Raw genomic sequence first — 18751 nt, 5'->3', positions numbered from 1 at the left:
AGAAAGGCTCATCCCTTCTCCTTGTTCAGCGACGGAACGGACTCCGAAAGCACCATCCCTCTTTGGGGCATCTTCAGCGCACATCCCAAAGGTGCTTTTCAAAAGAGAGCTGGAATTTCTTGGGTTTTTTCCCTTGAAAACGTTTTGCTTCTCATCCAAGAAGCTTCTTCGGTTCTGACTGAATGGTGGGGAATGGAAGGATTTCTCCTTGCAGCCGTTTGGTGGTTAGCATTGTGAAGGTCAGCCTTGAGCTCTCTGAGAGGCCTTGAGGCCACCTGGGGTTTATCTGCACCCTCAGGGTCCCCTGAATCAGGGGGCAAATGGGAGGAGAACCTCCTTGGAACTGGGGAAAGGACCCTGTTGCTGTCTTCAGAGAGAGCAAAGTCCGCCCTCTGGACAGAGGAGATCCCTGGTTGGAAAGAGGGTCAAAGAGGCCATCTACATTAAAACAGAACAGCCCCCTCTCAACAGAGGGGGAGGGGGAGGACCCCACCTCTCTCCTGTCTACCAGACCGTCCTGAGGACGTGGGGTTTGGGGCGGCCCAGTCCGTGTGCAAGGAGTCAGCCGGGTCTCTGCAGGTTTCCAGAATTGAGAGGATTTCTCCCAGCCTGACCTGCTTTCTGCCTCCATCCTCCAATGCAGCACGCAGGAAGAGTCCTTGGTGGGAGGAGGGGACCCCAGAGACTCCCTGGGCTCCTCTTTCCAGGACAAGCTTAACATTGGGGTCCTTTCACCCAATTCCTGCAATGCAGAAGGGGCAGAACTCCTGGCTGACCCACAAGTACGACCATCTGGGATCGGTAAAGAGAGGTTTTACAGGAGTGATTGGAGGAAGTCCAGATTGTTCTCCCTGCAACACTGAGAAAATGCCCTGTTTTAACAAGAGAAACTGACTGGCATCGATTAAAGACATTAATCGCCTTTATTGTGGCCAGGGGTGAAATGTAAAATTTGTTACTACCGGTTCTGAGGGTGTGGCTTGGTGGGGGTGGGTGGGGGTAATTTGACTAGGTGGGCATGGCCAACTTTTTTTTTTAAACTTTTCAAAGCATTTTTTCTACAACCTCTTCACATACCTTTGTGCCTTGTCTTGCTTATCTTATCAGCTTCCTGCAAATTGCTTCTGGGCATTCTGCCAACCATAGTAAGCTTTCAGTTATTATTCTTTGAATTCTTGGTGGCTGTTAATGCAATTAATTAACAGCCGTTGTTGTAAAAAACTGGTTTATTCAGTAAACTAAGGTTTGAACGGGCTTTGTGTGTGCTGCATTCTTTGGGGTCCGTAGCTGGAGCAGAACACGGCTGTACTATATCTCTCTCTAAAAGGAAGGTGCTGAACCTAAGATGATACCCATGGTTTGTTCATGGGAAGAACAGACAAAAAAAACTGATCCGAACCATTTGTTGCGTACTCAATGAATCTGAGGCAACTTTTCCAGGTATTGGGAAAAAATATTAATCTTTCTTTCAGGGTGAGTCAAAAGGTGTTGAGGAGCTACACTCACCGGTTCTGAAAGGTTCGCAGCCCTACAGGAACACATTGTACCTGCCACTGGCCACTCAGGTCTGTGTATAAGACGAATTTCAGTGGCTTTTTACATCTGTGGTTTGTTCCAGCTGCAAAAGATGTTCTCTCCATGGACAGCCTCCTTGTGCCAGGACCAGAATTTCACCCCTAGGATCCACCTGCCATAGAGAGGGAGGCACACCATTCAGAAGTCCTGGTTTTACCAGCCCGATGGCTGAAGTGTACAAAGCACTATTAATACACTGGAGGCATTTATTGCTATATTAGCGTAAGTCATCAGGTGCCTTATTGTAGATTCTAGTCCAAAACTGAATGTAGCATCGTCAGACTGACAGAAGTTTCAGTTCATTTCCCCTAAGATTCTAATCCTCGTAATGACATACAGGGAATCACGGAGAAGCATACTGAGTGTCGGGTTCCAATTAATGTACCCTTCACAAACCGAACTCTGAGGCATTCCGTTTCCTCAAAGAACAAATTTATTTAGATACATCATCTTGGCACAAACTGGTGGAAAGCCAGTACTAAAGGTTCCCGCGCTTTCCACCCCACTTAAAGTAAAGGTTTCTCATTTTTCCAAAACAATATGTCACACTCTCCAATCGGGATAAGGGCTGGTTGCTTGGCGACTTCTCTCCTCCTGCTCTGGCCAGCCGGCCGTTGGAATGTATCTGACTCATCGGCTAACTATGTTGCTTTGGCTGAAGACTCCATCCACCTCTGCTCTCCCCCTTCAGCTCCAAACTGTGTCAACCTGAATTCACGTGAGAATAACCCGTGATAGAAACAAAAAGAGCCTTGGTAGTACAGGGGTTTAAGGCACCCTGTTATTAAGCTGGTTAAGACCAGCTGCCTGCAATTACTGCAGGGTTCGAATCTCGCCAAGGCTCAAGGTTGACTCAGCCTTCCATCCTTTCTAAGGTGGGTAAATTGGGGACCCAGATTGTGGGGGCAATAAGCTGACTTTGTATAAATATACAAAAGGATGAAGGCTATTGCTGAGCACATTGTAAGCCGCCCTGAGTCTCCGGAGAAGGGCGGCATATAAATCAAAAAAAAAAAAAAAATCTCCCCACCAAAAAGAAACCGGCCACCGCCTGGTCAGATTCAGGCTTGACACTGAGTTCCATGGTTCATGAACTGGGATGGAAAGAAGCAGCAAGTGGCTGCCATGCAACTCTGAATGTTATCACCTCTATCCTTCCAACTGTGAGGCTTCAGCAACCCTGGTGCATCACCAGAAAGCTCCTTTGCCGCCTTTGGAAAAATGAATGCTTAGCCAAAAAATAAAATAAAATAGGTATCTGACAGGTATGTCTGTAAAGTTGTCTCCCTCTTAGGAACTTGTGAACACGACGGGTACCTCAAAGCGCTGTTGGATGGCATCCTCCACAAGGCCGCGTGCAGGGAGCCACCTGTGGTGATAGCAGCCCAGCCGGTCTAAGAATTCGTGGCCCACCAGCATCATGGCCTTCTGGAACCCAGCCTGGAAAAGAAGCATGGATTTGGCAATTACACTCTCAATCCAAGGGCGTTTTTAATTTGGAGCCATGCAATCTGTGCCATGTGATTATAGGAGGGGATCCTGCTAGCCACTTTCTCTCTCTCTGCATTCCTCAGACAAACCCTCATCTGACTCCTCTTTCCTCTTAGCAGCGGAGACATCGGTGAGCTGCTTACACAAAGAGAATTTCCCAAGTCAGAATTTCCCAAATACAGGGAGTCCTCGACGTACGACCACAATCGACCCCAAAATTTCTGTTGCTAAGTGAGTCATTTGTTGTTGTCCCACTTTATACGATGTTCCTTGCTACAGCTGTTAAGTGAATCCCTGCAGTTGTCCAGTTAGTGACGTGGCTGTTAAGTGAATCTGGCTTCCCTCCTGAAGGTCGCAGAAGGGGATCACATGACCCCAGGACACGGCAATGGTCATAAATACGAACCAGTTGCTAAGCCTCTGAATTTTGATCACGTGACCATGGGATGCTGTGACGGTCATTAAGTGTGAAAAATCAGGCAACCAGGCTGGTGCTTGGTTCCCACAGCTTCTTCCTGGCCTCTTTTCCTGCTCACTCTCTCTCTCACGCACACTTTTAGCTGTAGGAATAAGTGCCCAAATTATTTTTTATAAGGTGTCACATTCAATAGCTGTTGCTGAACAGCAAATTTCTCTGAATGACTCTTATAGAGTTCTCTTTATTGAGCTGAAAGGGAAGAGAGCTAGAAGAATTCCAGTCATAAAAGAATTTCCCATTCTGAAACATATAGATACGATTTCCTTTTCCTGCATACTATCGAAATGGAAAGAATATCTCCTTTCAAATAAAATAAACTTTAATAATTCTTCCAATACCCTAATGGTGTTAGATCTCATGTTTTTACAATTATTCTGGCTGTGAGCTGCTCCTTTGTGTTGAGGTCTGGCCTCAGAAGGATAATGTAGCACTTGGGGATGAAGATGCAGCCCAGCAGACCAGCACTGGAGGCCAGGATGGAGAAGACCTGCACAGCCACCATGGATTTCCCTTTGGTGCTCAGGTAGGTGGGCACAAAAGTCACCCAGACACTGCAGAAGACCAGCATGCTGAAGGTGATCAGCTTGGCTTCGTTGAAGGCCCCAGGCAGGTTCCTGGCCAGGAAAGCCACCGTGAAGCAGATGGCAGCCAGGAAGCCCATGTAGCTGAGGGTGACGTAGAACATGACAACGGCCCCTTCGTTGCATTGCAGGATGATCTCTCCAGGCTGGGAGTGGAGGTCAGAGTCAGGGAAGGGGGGAGAAACTCCCAGCCAGACGGAGCAGATGATAATTTGGACAGCAGAACAACAAAGGATGATGGAGTTGGCCAAGCTCTTCCCCAACCATCTCTTCACTCGGTTTCCTGGTTTTGTGGCCAGGAAAGCCAGTACCACTGTGATGGTTTTGGCCAAGAGAGAAGAAACGGCAACTGAGAAGATGAGGCTGAAAACTGTTTGTCGGAGAAGGCAGGTGGCTTTCCTTGGTTGACCAATGAAGAGAGAAGGAGACAAGAAGCAAAGCAGGAGGGAGACCAGGAGGATGTAGGAGAGGTCCCGGTTGTTGGCTTTGACAAGGGGAGTTTCTCGGTATCTAATAAAGATGATTAAAACAAGGCCTGAGTTTAGGAACAAGAGTAGAGCAAAAGAGACCAGGATGATGCCCAGATGTTCTTCATAAGACAGGAAGGTTATAACTTTGGGGATACACTGAACTTGGTCCTTATTTGGGTATTTATCATCTGGACACTTGGTGCATTTTTCCGTATCTGAGAAAGCAAAAAAGCAATATTTCTTTAATATTCTGTCCTTTTCTCTTGCAAGAAAAACCTTCTTTGGATAACAGCTGATACCACAGGCATTTTCCAAGAAGTATTTCTTAACAATTTCATTAAACAGTCACTCCTTTGAAATGGCATAAGGTCTCCTGCTTGAACAGGGGGTAGGACTAAGAGACCTTCAAGGTTCCTTCTAGCTCTATTCTGATTGACTGATTGATTGATTGATTGATCTACATCAGGGATGTCAAACTCAAGGCCACGCAGCCCTCCCAAGCTCCATTTTCACTGGCAGAGCACTCAGGCCACCACAGGCACCCTTGACACGAGTGACATCGAGCTAGCCAGCCCCCCAGACACGCCCACCTCGGCCCCCCAAGGACAAACATAATCCTGATGTGGCCCTCAATGAAATTGAGTTTAACACCCCTGATCTACATGACTGGCAGACTATTTGTGTAATGAGTTCCCCCCATAACTATCCACAGCACCACATTACGGACCAGTGAGACCTTCTCAGTGATTCTCAAGGGGAGGATCCAATATACAGATTACAGATTAACAGAGTTGGAGGGGACCTTATAAGTTATCTAGTCCACTCCTCCCTGCCTAAGCAGAGACCCTACACCATTTCTGACAAATGGCAGTCCAGTCTCTTCTCGAAAGCCTCCAGTGATGAAGCTCCCACAACTTCTGAAGGCCTTTCAGAAGGTAGACATATAGCAATTCATCAAGTTTCAAAGATATTCCTAGAAAGGTGAACTTAGCAGCACATATCCAAACTAAAAAGCAGAAGAGATATTTCCTCTGCTGTTAGTAAAGCTTGCCCAGTCTGCCACCCCCTCCTCCCATCTCTTTCCCAGCCCCTCTTTCCAAGTCTTTTTGATTTAATTCTGTTTAGATAAGATATTGTGCAGATTAAAAAAAACAATGACAGGTGAGCTTCAATCTATTTTTTAACTTGCACTTTCATGAAAAGGTTCTGGAGGGATCCAGTTCCACAAAGCCTCCCATTTTCCTCAGTGTGACCCACCTTCCTGAGTGGAGAAGGTCCCCTCCGGACAAGGAACGCAGTCATAGCAGCAAACTGGCTCTCCTTCTCGAGCCCTCTTGACAAATCCAGGACGACAACTTTCCACACATTTGGACTGAGGCAGGGACTGAGCAGAAGAAAAGGAATGGCAAAGAAAAGGTGTTAGGACTCTCCGTCCATGGAAAATGGATGGAGAAATAGATGGAGACAAGTAGCCTCTGGTCTTCACTGAGGTAAATAGGAAACCTCTGACTACTCCTAAACAGATGCAGGAGATATAACAACTGGCAGATTCTTCATTTAGTTCCTCTCTTTTGATTTTGGAATTTAACATTGCAATAAAATACTTTTCTATTTAATAAAGTCTAGAGGGATGGAATTGGTTTTTTTAAAGTATGATGATATATTCTTATTAAAACTGAGAACAAAATTTACTGTAAAAATTTTAGGAAGCTTTTATTCCATTAGATTTTTTAATGTAGAGTAAAACTGTGATGAAGAAAGAAAGCTCAGACTAGTTAGATCTTGAAAAGCTTCCATAAAACGTGGCAAAGCCACTCCACTTAGGTCCCGTCTCTTGAAGAGCTTCCATGAGATGACACCACCTGGCATGGGAGGCCAACCACCCTGGAGACTCTAGGCTTTGCCCCAGTGGTGAAATGTAAAATTTGTTGTGACTGGTTCTGTGGGTGTGGCTTGGTGGGCGTGGCTTGGTGGGGTCATGTGACTGGGTGGGCGTGGCCAACTTTTTTTTTTTTTACTTTTTTAAAGCATTTTTTTTTACTACCAGTTCGGGCGAATAGGTAGTAAAAAAATGCTTTAAAAAGTAAAAAAAAAGGTTCCGATGATCACAGCTGTGCTGCGCGATCGTTGGAATCTTTTTTTTTCCCCTTTTAAAAGTATTTTTTACTACCAGTTCACCCGAACTGGTAGTTTTTATTACTACCGGTTTACCTAAACCAGAGCAAACCGGTAGCATTTCACCCCTGCTTTGCCCACTTGAAATGGGACTCAGGCTTTGGAAAAAAGAAAAAAGACACAAATTTCTCCCACCTTATTGAGCAACTTTAGCCATGAAAGAACACCTTCTCTGATAGTAAGTCTCTGTCTTAGAGAATATGCCAGAATCTCTCTCCTGACATCCCCCTTGGGGAGAACCAAGAAGCTCTCAATGCCCAGATCTGCTGTTATCTCTCCATTTTGGTCCAAGTACAGTTTCCTCTCAGAAATATTCCAAAATTCATTCTTCTCCAGAAAGGGATGAAACTAGAATGGGAACATCCAGGAATTTGAAAAGTTCAAAACTTTGTTTTTTATCCCACATTGAATCTTTCTTCCACAATTTTCTAATCTCCAAATATGGTTAAATAGGATACAAATATGGCCATTATCTTCATAAGGGGATGAAAAGGTTTAAGAAAAATTTGTCCATCATATACTGACAAAATATAGAGAAAATATAATTGACACAATAGGTCAATTATAGGGAACATTCTAGAGAAGATGACAAATAAAATGAACAGAGGGGGGAAAATGATGATTCACAAACTCTTTGAAAACAGGAGGTTGATTCCCAGAAAGCATGGGTTGATCAAGAAGAAAGTTGTTAGGCTAATCTTCTCCCTGGTCATCCTGATGGAAAACACCTCCAGATGGAGAGTGGCTGGCTCTGGAGAATTTGATCGCTGAAGAGGGAGCCGGGTTTAGAGAGGGGAGAGGAACTACCGATCAGTGCTTAGTTCTTCATCAACTGATGGAAAAATACATATCAAATAGACCTGCATCATTCTACGCCTGCTTTATAGATCTCAAGGCAGCCTTTGATACGGCTACCAGGACTAAGCTATGGGAGAAGCTGGAAGCTGCCTCAATTGACCACAGGCTTCTTCATCTATTACCTGCCCTACCTGACCATCTGCAGCCAGCAATGGCTTCCCATCGTCCGGCGTTCTCACAGGGAGGGCTTTCTCCGGGTGCCGTCGGCTAGACAATGTCAGCTGGTGGCCCCCAGGGGTAGAGCTTTCTCTGTGGGCGCACCCACTCTTTGGAATCAACTCCCCCTGGGGCTTCGGTTGGCTCCTGACCTTCGCACCTTCTGCCGCGAATTAAAAACATGGCTGTTCACATCGCCCAGCCTGGACTGAGGGTTTTTTTGATTATTTTAATTGGTTTTAATATATGTTTAAACTATATATTTATACACCCAGTTTGTGGGGGCAATAAGCTGACTTTGTATAAATATACAAAAGTATGAAGGCTATTGCTTAACGCATTGTAAGCCGCCCTGAGTCTCCGGAGAAGGGCGGCATATAAATCAAATTAAAAAAAATAAATAAATGTTGTTTTCAAATTCTGGCTGCAGATAAGGTGAGTCGTTTTGATATCGGATTCCCAATGGGTCCTTCCTTTGGTATATGGACCAAGGTACCTGCCTCTCACCCTCTTATGCGGGCAGCAATCAAATAGGATGTGAGCCAGGTCTTCTGCCTCTGCCACTCAGCAAATGCAGAGACATCCATTATAAGGTCTAGAGTGGAATCTCCCATATCTGATCAGTGTCCAGCTGTTTGAATCTCACTCGCATAAATCTCTCCCTAAGATGTTTTCGCAGTTGTAACTTTAAATAGTTGTCTAGTTGAAAAGTAGGTTTGTATTTGCTCAGCCATTTCAACTTACCCACCTTATTAAGAATAGCCATGTCATTTTGTGCTTCTACATCCTTAATTCTTTGGGCAGCTGTTTTTTTGAATTGTTCTCCTGTTAAGCAAGAGACAGGAAGGCCACAGCTACGTCCAATATTAATCAGTTTAGTGATCCAAGAGGTTTGTGATTGTGAGTTTATCTGCTCTAGTAAGCATAACTTGGGGAGTCTAGCAGTCTCCATTTCATTGACTTTGTGCCAGTGGTTATATGCTTTGATCTTGGATAGTGGATGAATTGTATACATTCCCAATTCAGCTCTAACTGCTGCAGCAGATGTCCTTGGATCTACCCCCACAATACAGCTCAGGTGCTGGGACTGTGTTTGTTCTAGTACCGTGGTTGAGTATAAATCCCAAACTTCTGCTCCATACAAGAGCATAGGGGGAACCTTTATATACTTCAATTAATGGGCCAGGGATTGAAGGCTAGGGATAACTTTTTGCTATTGGACATCAATTTTTTTATGTTATCATTAATACGGTCAAGTTGATAAATCCCCTTCACGCAAGATTTGATCTAAGATGTAGATCCTAGAGTAAGCTAATTTGATGTGATTTAATTTAAAGACTATAAAGTTTTTCTACTTAGAAACCTTATTTGAAACTTCATTTAAAAAGTTTGATAAAATAACAATGGTTTTAAATCAACTTAAAGACGATAATCAGAAGCAAGCAACAATTGTTGAATCTGATGGATTGGATGGATGGACTGGAACTGAATTTGCTGCTGGCATCCCTGAAGGAGGAGTCTGGTTTGAAGGCAGGCTGCTTGGAGATGGCTGGAGAGGCCATGGACCCTGAAGACTCAAAGTGGGCAGAACGGATGACTGAAGAAATGGATTCTTTCAAGAAGATTGAGGGAGATTGGGGAATGGACGTGTCATATTTAACTGGAAAACAAGTCTTAAGAGTCATTGACTTTCAATTTACAGGCAGTCCTGTGACTTTGGGGAATGGAAATCAGTTGCTGGGAAAGATCCTAATTAAAGTTTTAAGGAAATGAATTATTATTAAGAATCAAACAAAGATATTGAATCATGAACAGATTCATGATGGATCAGAGATAATCATTGTGGTGGTTTGTGGTACATAATAACCCCCTGCAAATTTCTGAGAATTAAATAGAATAGCAGATAACAGACAGTTTTGAAGTTTTGACATTTATTTATTTATTTATTTTTGGATTACCTGTTAACTACATTTGTTATATACAGCAGACAGATGACAAGTCAAGTGGTTGCAAATTTATCGGTAGAAGTTTATAATTGTGGGCCTATTTTGCAAGGGGGAGAAATGTATATCTGTCAGTATTCAACTGGGGAACAATATATGGGTATGTGGTTTTATCTGTTTTTAATGCACAATTTTTAAAAAAATGTTTCATCTAATTTTGTTTTGTCTTTGTAATAGTTTTATTTTTTGAAGTTTATATTTTATCTTTTTGAATAAAATAAAATTTAATGAGAGGAATATCAAGTTTCCAGAAACAATATTTATCATTAGCACACAGAGAAGGGGGCATATGTAAAAAGCAGTAGAAAAATATCTGATTTTTAGCAACTAGGACTTGACTAACAACAGAGTCTCATATAAGAACATGAATGATGGACTGGAAGAAAGATGAGGGATACCAAACTTGATATTTATGTTTGTGAAAATGATCTGAAAATCGTAGTTAACTGGGAACAGAATCTGAGTCAGCAGGGAAATAAATGTTCATGGAAAGAAGGCAAATGCAGCCATAAGAATCTCAGGAAGTGAACGTTCTGGTTAGGTGAGACCCCAACTCAAGGACCAGGATCCCTTGCAGGCACCACGCTTGGAGGAGAATTTTTAAAAAATCTACGTGAACTTCAGGGAAGGAGAAATAAGCCAAGGAAGAGATCAAAGGAGCTGAAGGAGAGAAAAAAATATGATAAAAGGATGAGCTGTTTTACAGCTGAGCCAGTAAAGCAGAGAAGTTCAGTCTCCTCTTCATGGATTATCTGAATGCAAAGACTGAGCAGCCATCAGTCAGAGAAGCTTTAACTGGGATTCCTGCAGAGAGGAGGGGTTGGGCTAGATGGTCTCAGGGTCTCCTCCAAATTTACGAAGGTTTTCATGCCATCACATGTATCTATTGTGCAGTTGTTGCTCTAGCCCCACCTAGTGGCCGGGGGCAGATAAGCCTAACTGTATGGTCTGAAGTCAGACTCCCTTTTCTCTCAGCCTTTGGAGGAGACGGAAGCAGCCGGTTTGACTGAGACACATGGTCATCCGGAGGCCTCCGTCCCTCACACGGAGCATCCCTGGAGAGGTTCCAGCTGCTTCTTTGTTGGCTGTTAGTTAATGCTACCTGTCTCCTATTTATATTTGATTCTCACTCTTTGCATCTCCTCAGTTTCTCCGTGCCCTTTTCTCCCAATGAAACACCCAGATCCACCCCAGGCTCCCTTTCACTGGAGGAGAAGAGGGGGGTTTAGCTGCCTGTTGAGCTGCACACAGACCCACCTGCAGTGGGGACGGAACAAAGGGGAAATTCCACCATGCTCATCACAAACCCACAAATACAGGAATTCACTTAAAAGAGAATACAGCATTTTCAAATGAGCAGAGTTTAATATTAAAATGCTATGGTATCTACTCTTTGGAACCATTATTCCCTGAGTAATTGAATTGGACAGATCTGTTGAGATGGTTCCCCTCTTTCTCCTCTGGATTCCTCCTCCAAAGGATCTAAGATCAATGGATCCATATTGGGACCCCCATACCTGCCACGGCTGCAGCCTTGGAGACCCCAAAGTCTTTTCTCCCTCCTTCCTTCCCCTCCTCATTCTGGAGGAATAAGCGGCATTCAAGGCCTGGGCCAGAGTCTGAATGATACTGTAATCTTGGTAGTGATTTGGGGCCCGGATCCTGTTCCTTTTCCATTGGGTCTCCAGTGGGGCTTTCTGGGTGCATCTTCTGCGGCCTTTGACAGAAAAGACGTTCTTTGAAAGAGAACAGTGGAAATAAAAATCTTGAAACTTTTCTTCCACAAAGAAATAGGGTTCAAAGGCAGAATCCCTTGGCCTTATTTTCCCCAGATAAGCAAAGTTCCAAATACTATGGATGTATTTGTAAAGTCTACGATTCTTCATTGCATACTCAAAAAAATTTGTGAGGATCCAGACTTTCCCTTCAATGGGTCCTGGCAGACGCATAAATGTTAAATGGAAAGGAAGAATTCTCTCCCAGATGGGACCAAGTTCCATGAAGTGAACAAAGACGTTGACTTTTCTCCACTTAGAGAGGGAATCCCTGAGGGCTGTTGTGTATCCAGTTGTTGAGAACACTTGTGATATAACCACACAAATTCCACTCCTGACAAGCACAGGAGGAAAAATCCTCATGAAATTCTCTCCATTTTCTGTGTCTGAAGTAAAGAGGCCAATCAGGGTCCATCTGAAATGGAGGAGCAGCTGGACAATAACTGGGTACAGGATCCGTTCTTTGGGGAATATCTGGTGGAAAAAGGGGAATTGACTTTTATCACTCAGAGCCTCTGAAGCAATTGTATGACTGATCTGAAAAAGCAATGAAGAATGCTGTGTTATATTTGGGGTAAGATCAAGTCCAAAATATTAGATTTTAATAAATCCAACCTGGTTCTCATGAATGTATTAGAATAGTTTGTTAATCAGACAGTGTTTAAAATATTAAAGACAGAATATTAGCAAGATTGTATCATAATAATGGAAAATAATAAGCAAATTAAAAAACAATGAAAATGTAAATCATATTACTGTATCACCCCTACAATTTATCACAATTAGATTAACATGTGCAAATGCCAACTGGAGTATTCTATTCCAATAAAGGGCCTGTCAGATGTAAATGCCTTATTCTCTAATGTGTAAATAGTATATGAACGGGGTATCAGGGGTTAATTTATTCTTCACTTCTTAATGTATTCATAATTCACCACTCCCATATCTAGCTCCACCCATTGTATATATAAGGAGCTGTATGCACCCATTTTGCTTGCTTCTATCTGAATATTCAGTGAATATAGAATGCCTAATGTAAATAAAAGAAGAATTATTTAAACCTTTAACTCTTACTAAATTTATTGAGTCTGATCCTGAAAATATTGCAACAAGCTGGTAGCAGAGGATGGTTAATTGACTCAATAAAAAATTTGAAAATGTCTAAGAGAGATAGGCCCAACACCAGGGCATACAGCAAAGAAATGGAAACGGGCCAAGAAATAACCGATGAATCCGCAAACGCGATTTCGAGAGAATCCGAAGAATACACCACTGAAGACGAAGAAATAATAGATGAAAATGATGATCGGGAGGAAATTGAAATAGAAAACAACGAACTCAGGTCAAAGATATTAAAACTATTAAAGAGCCAGAAGAATGATGAAAGCCTCATCGCGAAACTCCAAGATATGCTGAAGAACAGCGGAGCAGCGAGAGAGAAGCACATCACTAATGAGAAACCAAAAGACCCAAAAATAGTGAGTGATATGACTGCAGAAAAAATTACTGTGAAGAAGAAAAACGGTGATCCCGCGCGAAATTTTGAATGGCAGCCATCTTGGTTTCAACAGACCTCCAGGGTGAGCGAAGCAGAGCCAATCAGAAAACTCAATTCAAAATTTCTGGCGCGAAAAACATTATCAGACAACGAAAACGAAAAAGAAGATTCAAACACCTCAGAAGAATCAGAATCGGAAAGTGAAGGTGATTCAACAAATAATCAGATAAAATCAGCAATGAAAACGCTTTTTGCTGCATTTGGGCCAAAACTAAAAATTACCAAAAAGCTAACTAAGAAGCGAGCGAACAAGCCAATGCCTCAAGATCTACCCGCTCCCATCCTGAATACGAGAGCGCCGACGCCCGAGCCCAGAGAGCCCTGCCGATACCGCCCCACGCCACAGACCGAAGCAAGCACCAACGCTCTCAAGAGAAGAGGAAGAGCAGCCACCATCGTCAGGACTCCCAAGATCGAGCCAGAGACCGATTCATCTGAGGAGGAGCAGAACGAGCGAGCCGCAACGACGAGAACCTCTCACGACGACTCCAGGGACGAAATGGACAACGCGCATGCGCAAGACTACGCAGACGGTCCGGGAAGACATGAATTGCTGAGAAGACCGTGCAGGCTCGTTGCGAGCATCCCCACGCCGTTTTGTAACTTTCAGCATTTACGAGACCACGGACTACCTCAGGTTGTAAGTAATGGACCTAATAATGTCGGAAATTTACCCAGTGACTTCCCAAAGCTGAGGATAGATGGCATTAATTTACAAGAATGGTATCAGCAGCTCCAGGTTGTCTTTATGAAAGAAAACTTACTGTTTTTTATCACTAGTCCCCCAAAAAGACCTTGGACTCTAAAATTAGACTGTTTACACCATAGAGCATTTTTCTTATTAATTTCTAGTGTATCTCCTGCAATGTATCACAGCATTAAGCAAAATCTGACTGTTTCAGAAATTATTCAATGCATGTTCAATTTGTTTCACAGTGACAGTGTAGCTACTACCACAAGGATGTCTAAAGATTTCTTTTCATCTAGGATAAAACCAGGGGTTTCCATAAGTGAGCACTTAATATCTTTAAACAAAATAAGAGCTGAACTGCATTTAAGGGGGGAGGTGATTTCAGACCAAACAATGAAAAGTGTTATCATCAACTCACTTGACCCATCATGGGATAATTATATGTCACACTTAGACACAATCAATCTAGGATACTTATCCATAGAAAGTCTATCCAATAAGTTAATAGCAGAAGACAATTCAAGAAGGAATCGTTCTAACAATCACATAGAACACAAACCATATAGAAAAGTAGCTTTTCAAGAAAAATATAATGAGACATTTAGATGTCACAACTGTGGATCCAGGGAACACAATAGAAGAGATTGCCCCAAAATTTCAAAAGAAAGACATAGGTCAGAATATAAAAACAAATACAATTATAGACAATCTTCCATGGATAGACATAGATATAGAAGCCCACCAAATTACAAAGAGAATAGAGGGGGCAGAGATAATTCAAAGGATAGAAAATCTGGTTCACTGAATGGATTAAATAAACAAGACAATATTAACATACAACAGAATGAGAACAATAATTGGCTTATTGATTCTGGAGCAACTAATCACACCACTAATAACAAAAATATATTATCTTCATTTGTAGAAGACAAATTTGTAATAAAGGTAGCTAACCAAGAAAAGGTTCAAGTATTAGGTAGAGGGAATGTAACCTTACCTGGCCTAGGAAAAATAGAGGGGGTATTACTAATACCTGAAATACCTCATAACATACTAAGTGCCATAAAGCTAAGCAGGGATTCTGATATTAACATTGTTTTTTCTAAAGGAAAAGCGACTTTGGAGAAAAATAAAATAGATATAGGCACTGTGATGATTAAAGGAGGCCTACCTTATCTAATAACAAAGGAAAAATGGTTGCACAACATTGATTCAAATATGGAAGATTGTATTGAAGTAGATGATGAAAACATTAGCAACAGTGACAATGATGAATGTAAAATATCTCATGATCACAAAGATGCACATAATGAAAAAAAACCAAAAATAGGTAAGCCAATTCATGATGAGTGTGCTCACATCTTACATAGGAAGTTAGGACATGCCAGTTTTCCTGTAGTACAAAAAATGACTGAACACGCAGAAGGTGTTAAAATAAAAAATTGTGAAAACTATTTGGAATGCTCAGTATGTAAATCTACAAAACTAAAAACTAGCCCCAGGCCAAGAAAATCTACTAGGTCAACCAACAAAATTTTTGATTTAGTACACATGGACTTAGTTGGTCCACTAACTCCATCAATCACTTATAGAAAACGTTACTTCTTGACCATAGTGGACGATTATAGTCGCTATGGATTTGTTTATACATTAAAACACAAAGATGAAACCTTTCAGAAATTTAAAGAATTTTATAAACGCATAGAAACACAACACAATATCAAAATAAAACAAATCATGACAGATAGGGGATGTGAATTCATGTCTAAAGAATTCTCCCAATGGTTGAAGGACAAAGGAATGTTACATTACACATCTAGTCCATTTTCTGCGTTTCAGAATGGGATTGTAGAGAGGAAGAACTCAACATTACAAACCATGATTAGATGCACATTGGAAGATGCTGGCTTAAGCAAACAATTCTGGTCAGAAGCCCTACATTACTCCAATTACACACAGAATAGAACCTGGTCCAGCATTGTAAATAAGACACCATATGAAGTGATGTATAATAGAAAACCAAAATTGGCACACATGCACATATTTGGAGTCACTGCAGACGTACACATACCTAAGCAATTAAGAAGAAAGGGAGAAAACGTGTCCAGAAGACTCAGATTTATGGGATATGAGACAGGCACTAAAGGGTACAGATTCATTGATAATAATAACAAATTTATAGTTTCCAGAACAGCTGTGTTCCATGAGCAGGCCAACTGGTCTAAAATACATCTTAATGAAATATTTCCAAGTAACAACAAAGATACAAAATCTCAAGAGAAAGGAACTATAGAAAAGCAAAATATCAACAAACATAGAAACAAAACCAAAACATGGACAAATAGCCAACACAAAATAAAGACAGATACACTAACAAAAAAGGAAGCAAGATATTTGCATGATAATAATAGTAAACATGAAAAAACAATTAGAAACACCAGAAATCAGATGCCAAATAAGTACAAGGATTACATAATGCATATGGATGGTGAGTCAACGACACCTAATACATATGACGAAGTGTTAAAACTTCCTCGTAAAGAAAAAGAAAAATGGGAATTAGCAATGAAAAAGGAGATGGAAAGTTTACAAGGATTAAACGTATTTACACCTGCAATTGCACCAAAAGATAAAACAATTATTGGTACTAGGTGGATATATAAAATTAAAAACTTAGAGGGAGGCAATACCCTATACAAAGCTAGACTAGTTGCACAAGGTTATGCACAGAAATATCCGGAGGACTATACTGACACATATTCCCCCACAGTAAGAACTGAGAGTGTCAAAACAGCTCTAGTAGTAGCATCAGCACTCAATCTCGATGTATTCCAATATGACATACAGACTGCGTATCTACACGCAAAACTAGATAAGGAAATATATGTAAGAGCACCTCACAGTCAATACACAAACTGTCAGATGTAAATGCCTTATTCTCTATTGTGTAAATAATGTATATATGGGACATCAGGGGTTAACTTATTCTTTGGATTTTAATGTATTCATAATTTACCACTCCCATTCCTGGCTCCACCCCTTGTATATATAAGGAGCCACCCTCACCATTTTCTTTGCTTCTATCTTGAATATTCAGCGAATATAGAATGCCTATTATTATTAAAGAGAAATATATTTAAATCTCTAATTCTTATTATCTTTATTGAGTCTGATCCTGAAAATATTGCAACAAGCTGGTAGCAGAGGATGGTTAATTGACTCAATAAATAATTAAAAATGTCTAAGAAAGATAGGCCCAACACCAGGGCCTACAGCAAGGAAATAGAAACTGAACAAGAGATGATCAACGAATCCACTAACGCGATTTCGAGAGAATCCGAAGAATACACCACTGAAGAAGAAGAACTGATAAATGAAAATAATGACCAGGAAGAAATCGAAATAGAAAATAACGAACTCAGGTCAGAGATATTGAAGATACTAAAAAGCCAGAAGAACGATGAAAGCCTCATCGCGAACCTCCAAGAAATGCTGAAGAACAACGGAGCAGCGAGAGAGAAAAACGTCGTTAAAGAAAAACCCAAAGATCAAAAAACTGTGAGTGAAATGAATACTGAGAAAGTCGTTGTGAAAAAGAAAAGATGTGATCCCGCGCGAAATTTTGAATGGCAGCCATCTTGGTTTCAACGAACTTCAAAAGAGAGTGAAGCAGAGCCAATCAAAACGCTCAGTTCAAAATTTCTGGCGCGAAAAACGCTATCAGACGACGAAAGTGAAAAAGAAGACTCAAACTCTTCAGAAGAACCAGAATCAGAAAGTGAAGACGATTTAACAAAGTCTCAAGTAAAGTCAGCAATGAAAACGCTTTTTGCTGCTTTTGGGCCAAGATTGAAAATTTCCAAGGCACCAACGAAGAAGCAAGAGATCAAACCGACAACTCGAGACCTGCACGCTCCCATCCTGACTTCGAAGGCGACGACACCTGAGCCCAGAGAGCCATGCCGATTCCGTCCTACACCGCAGACCGGATCAAGTGCCAACGCACACGAAAGAAAGAGAAGAGCTGTCGCCACCACCAGAACCCCTAAAACCGAACCAGAGACCGACTCATCTGAAGAGGAGCGGAACGAGAGAGCTGAAATGGAGAGAACCTTCCACGACGACGCCAAGGAAGAAATGAGCAACGCGCATGTGCAAAGCTACGTAGACGGCCCCGAAAGACTTGAACTGGCCAGAGAACCGCGCAGACTCGTTGCGAGCATCCCCATGCCGTTCTGTAATTTCCTGCACTTGCGAGACCACGGACTGCCTCAGGTTGTAAGTAATGGACAAAATAATGTGGGGAACTTACCCAGTGACTTCCCAAAACTTAGAATTGATGGCATTAATTTACAAGAGTGGTATCAACAACTTCAGGTTGTCTTTATGAAAGAAAATTTACTATTCTTTATAACTAGTCCTCCAAGAAGACCTTGGACTTTAAAAATAGATTGTTTACATCATAGAGCATTTTTCATAATAATATCTAGCGTGTCTCCTACAATGTATCATAGCATCAAATCAAACCTAACTGTGTCAGAAATAATTCAATGCATGTTTAATCTATTTCACAGCGATAGCGTAGCTACAACTACAAGAATGTCTAAGGATTTCTTTTCTTCTAGAGTGAAACCAGGGGTTTCTATAAGTGAGCATTTGATATCTCTAAACAAAATAAGAGCTGAGCTGCAATTGAGGGGGGAAGTGATTTCAGATCAAACAATGAAAAGTGTTATTATCAATTCACTTGATTCATCATGGGATAGCTTTATGTCACACTTAGATACTATTAATTTAGGATATTTAACCATAGAAAGTCTATTTAACAAATTGATAGCAGAAGACAATTCAAGAAAAAATCGTTCCAGTAATCAAACAGAACACAAATCTTTTAGGAAAGTAGCTTTCCAAGAAAAATATAATGAAGCCTTTAGATGCCA

This window comes from Pituophis catenifer, unplaced genomic scaffold (genome assembly GCF_029215685.1).
Source record: "Pituophis catenifer annectens isolate HBS135680 unplaced genomic scaffold, rPitCat1.0.hap2 SCAF_20, whole genome shotgun sequence".
Taxonomy (NCBI): Eukaryota; Metazoa; Chordata; class Lepidosauria; order Squamata; family Colubridae; genus Pituophis; species Pituophis catenifer.
The sequence above is the reverse complement of the archived record's forward strand: the minus strand, read 5'-3'. Positions refer to the sequence as shown.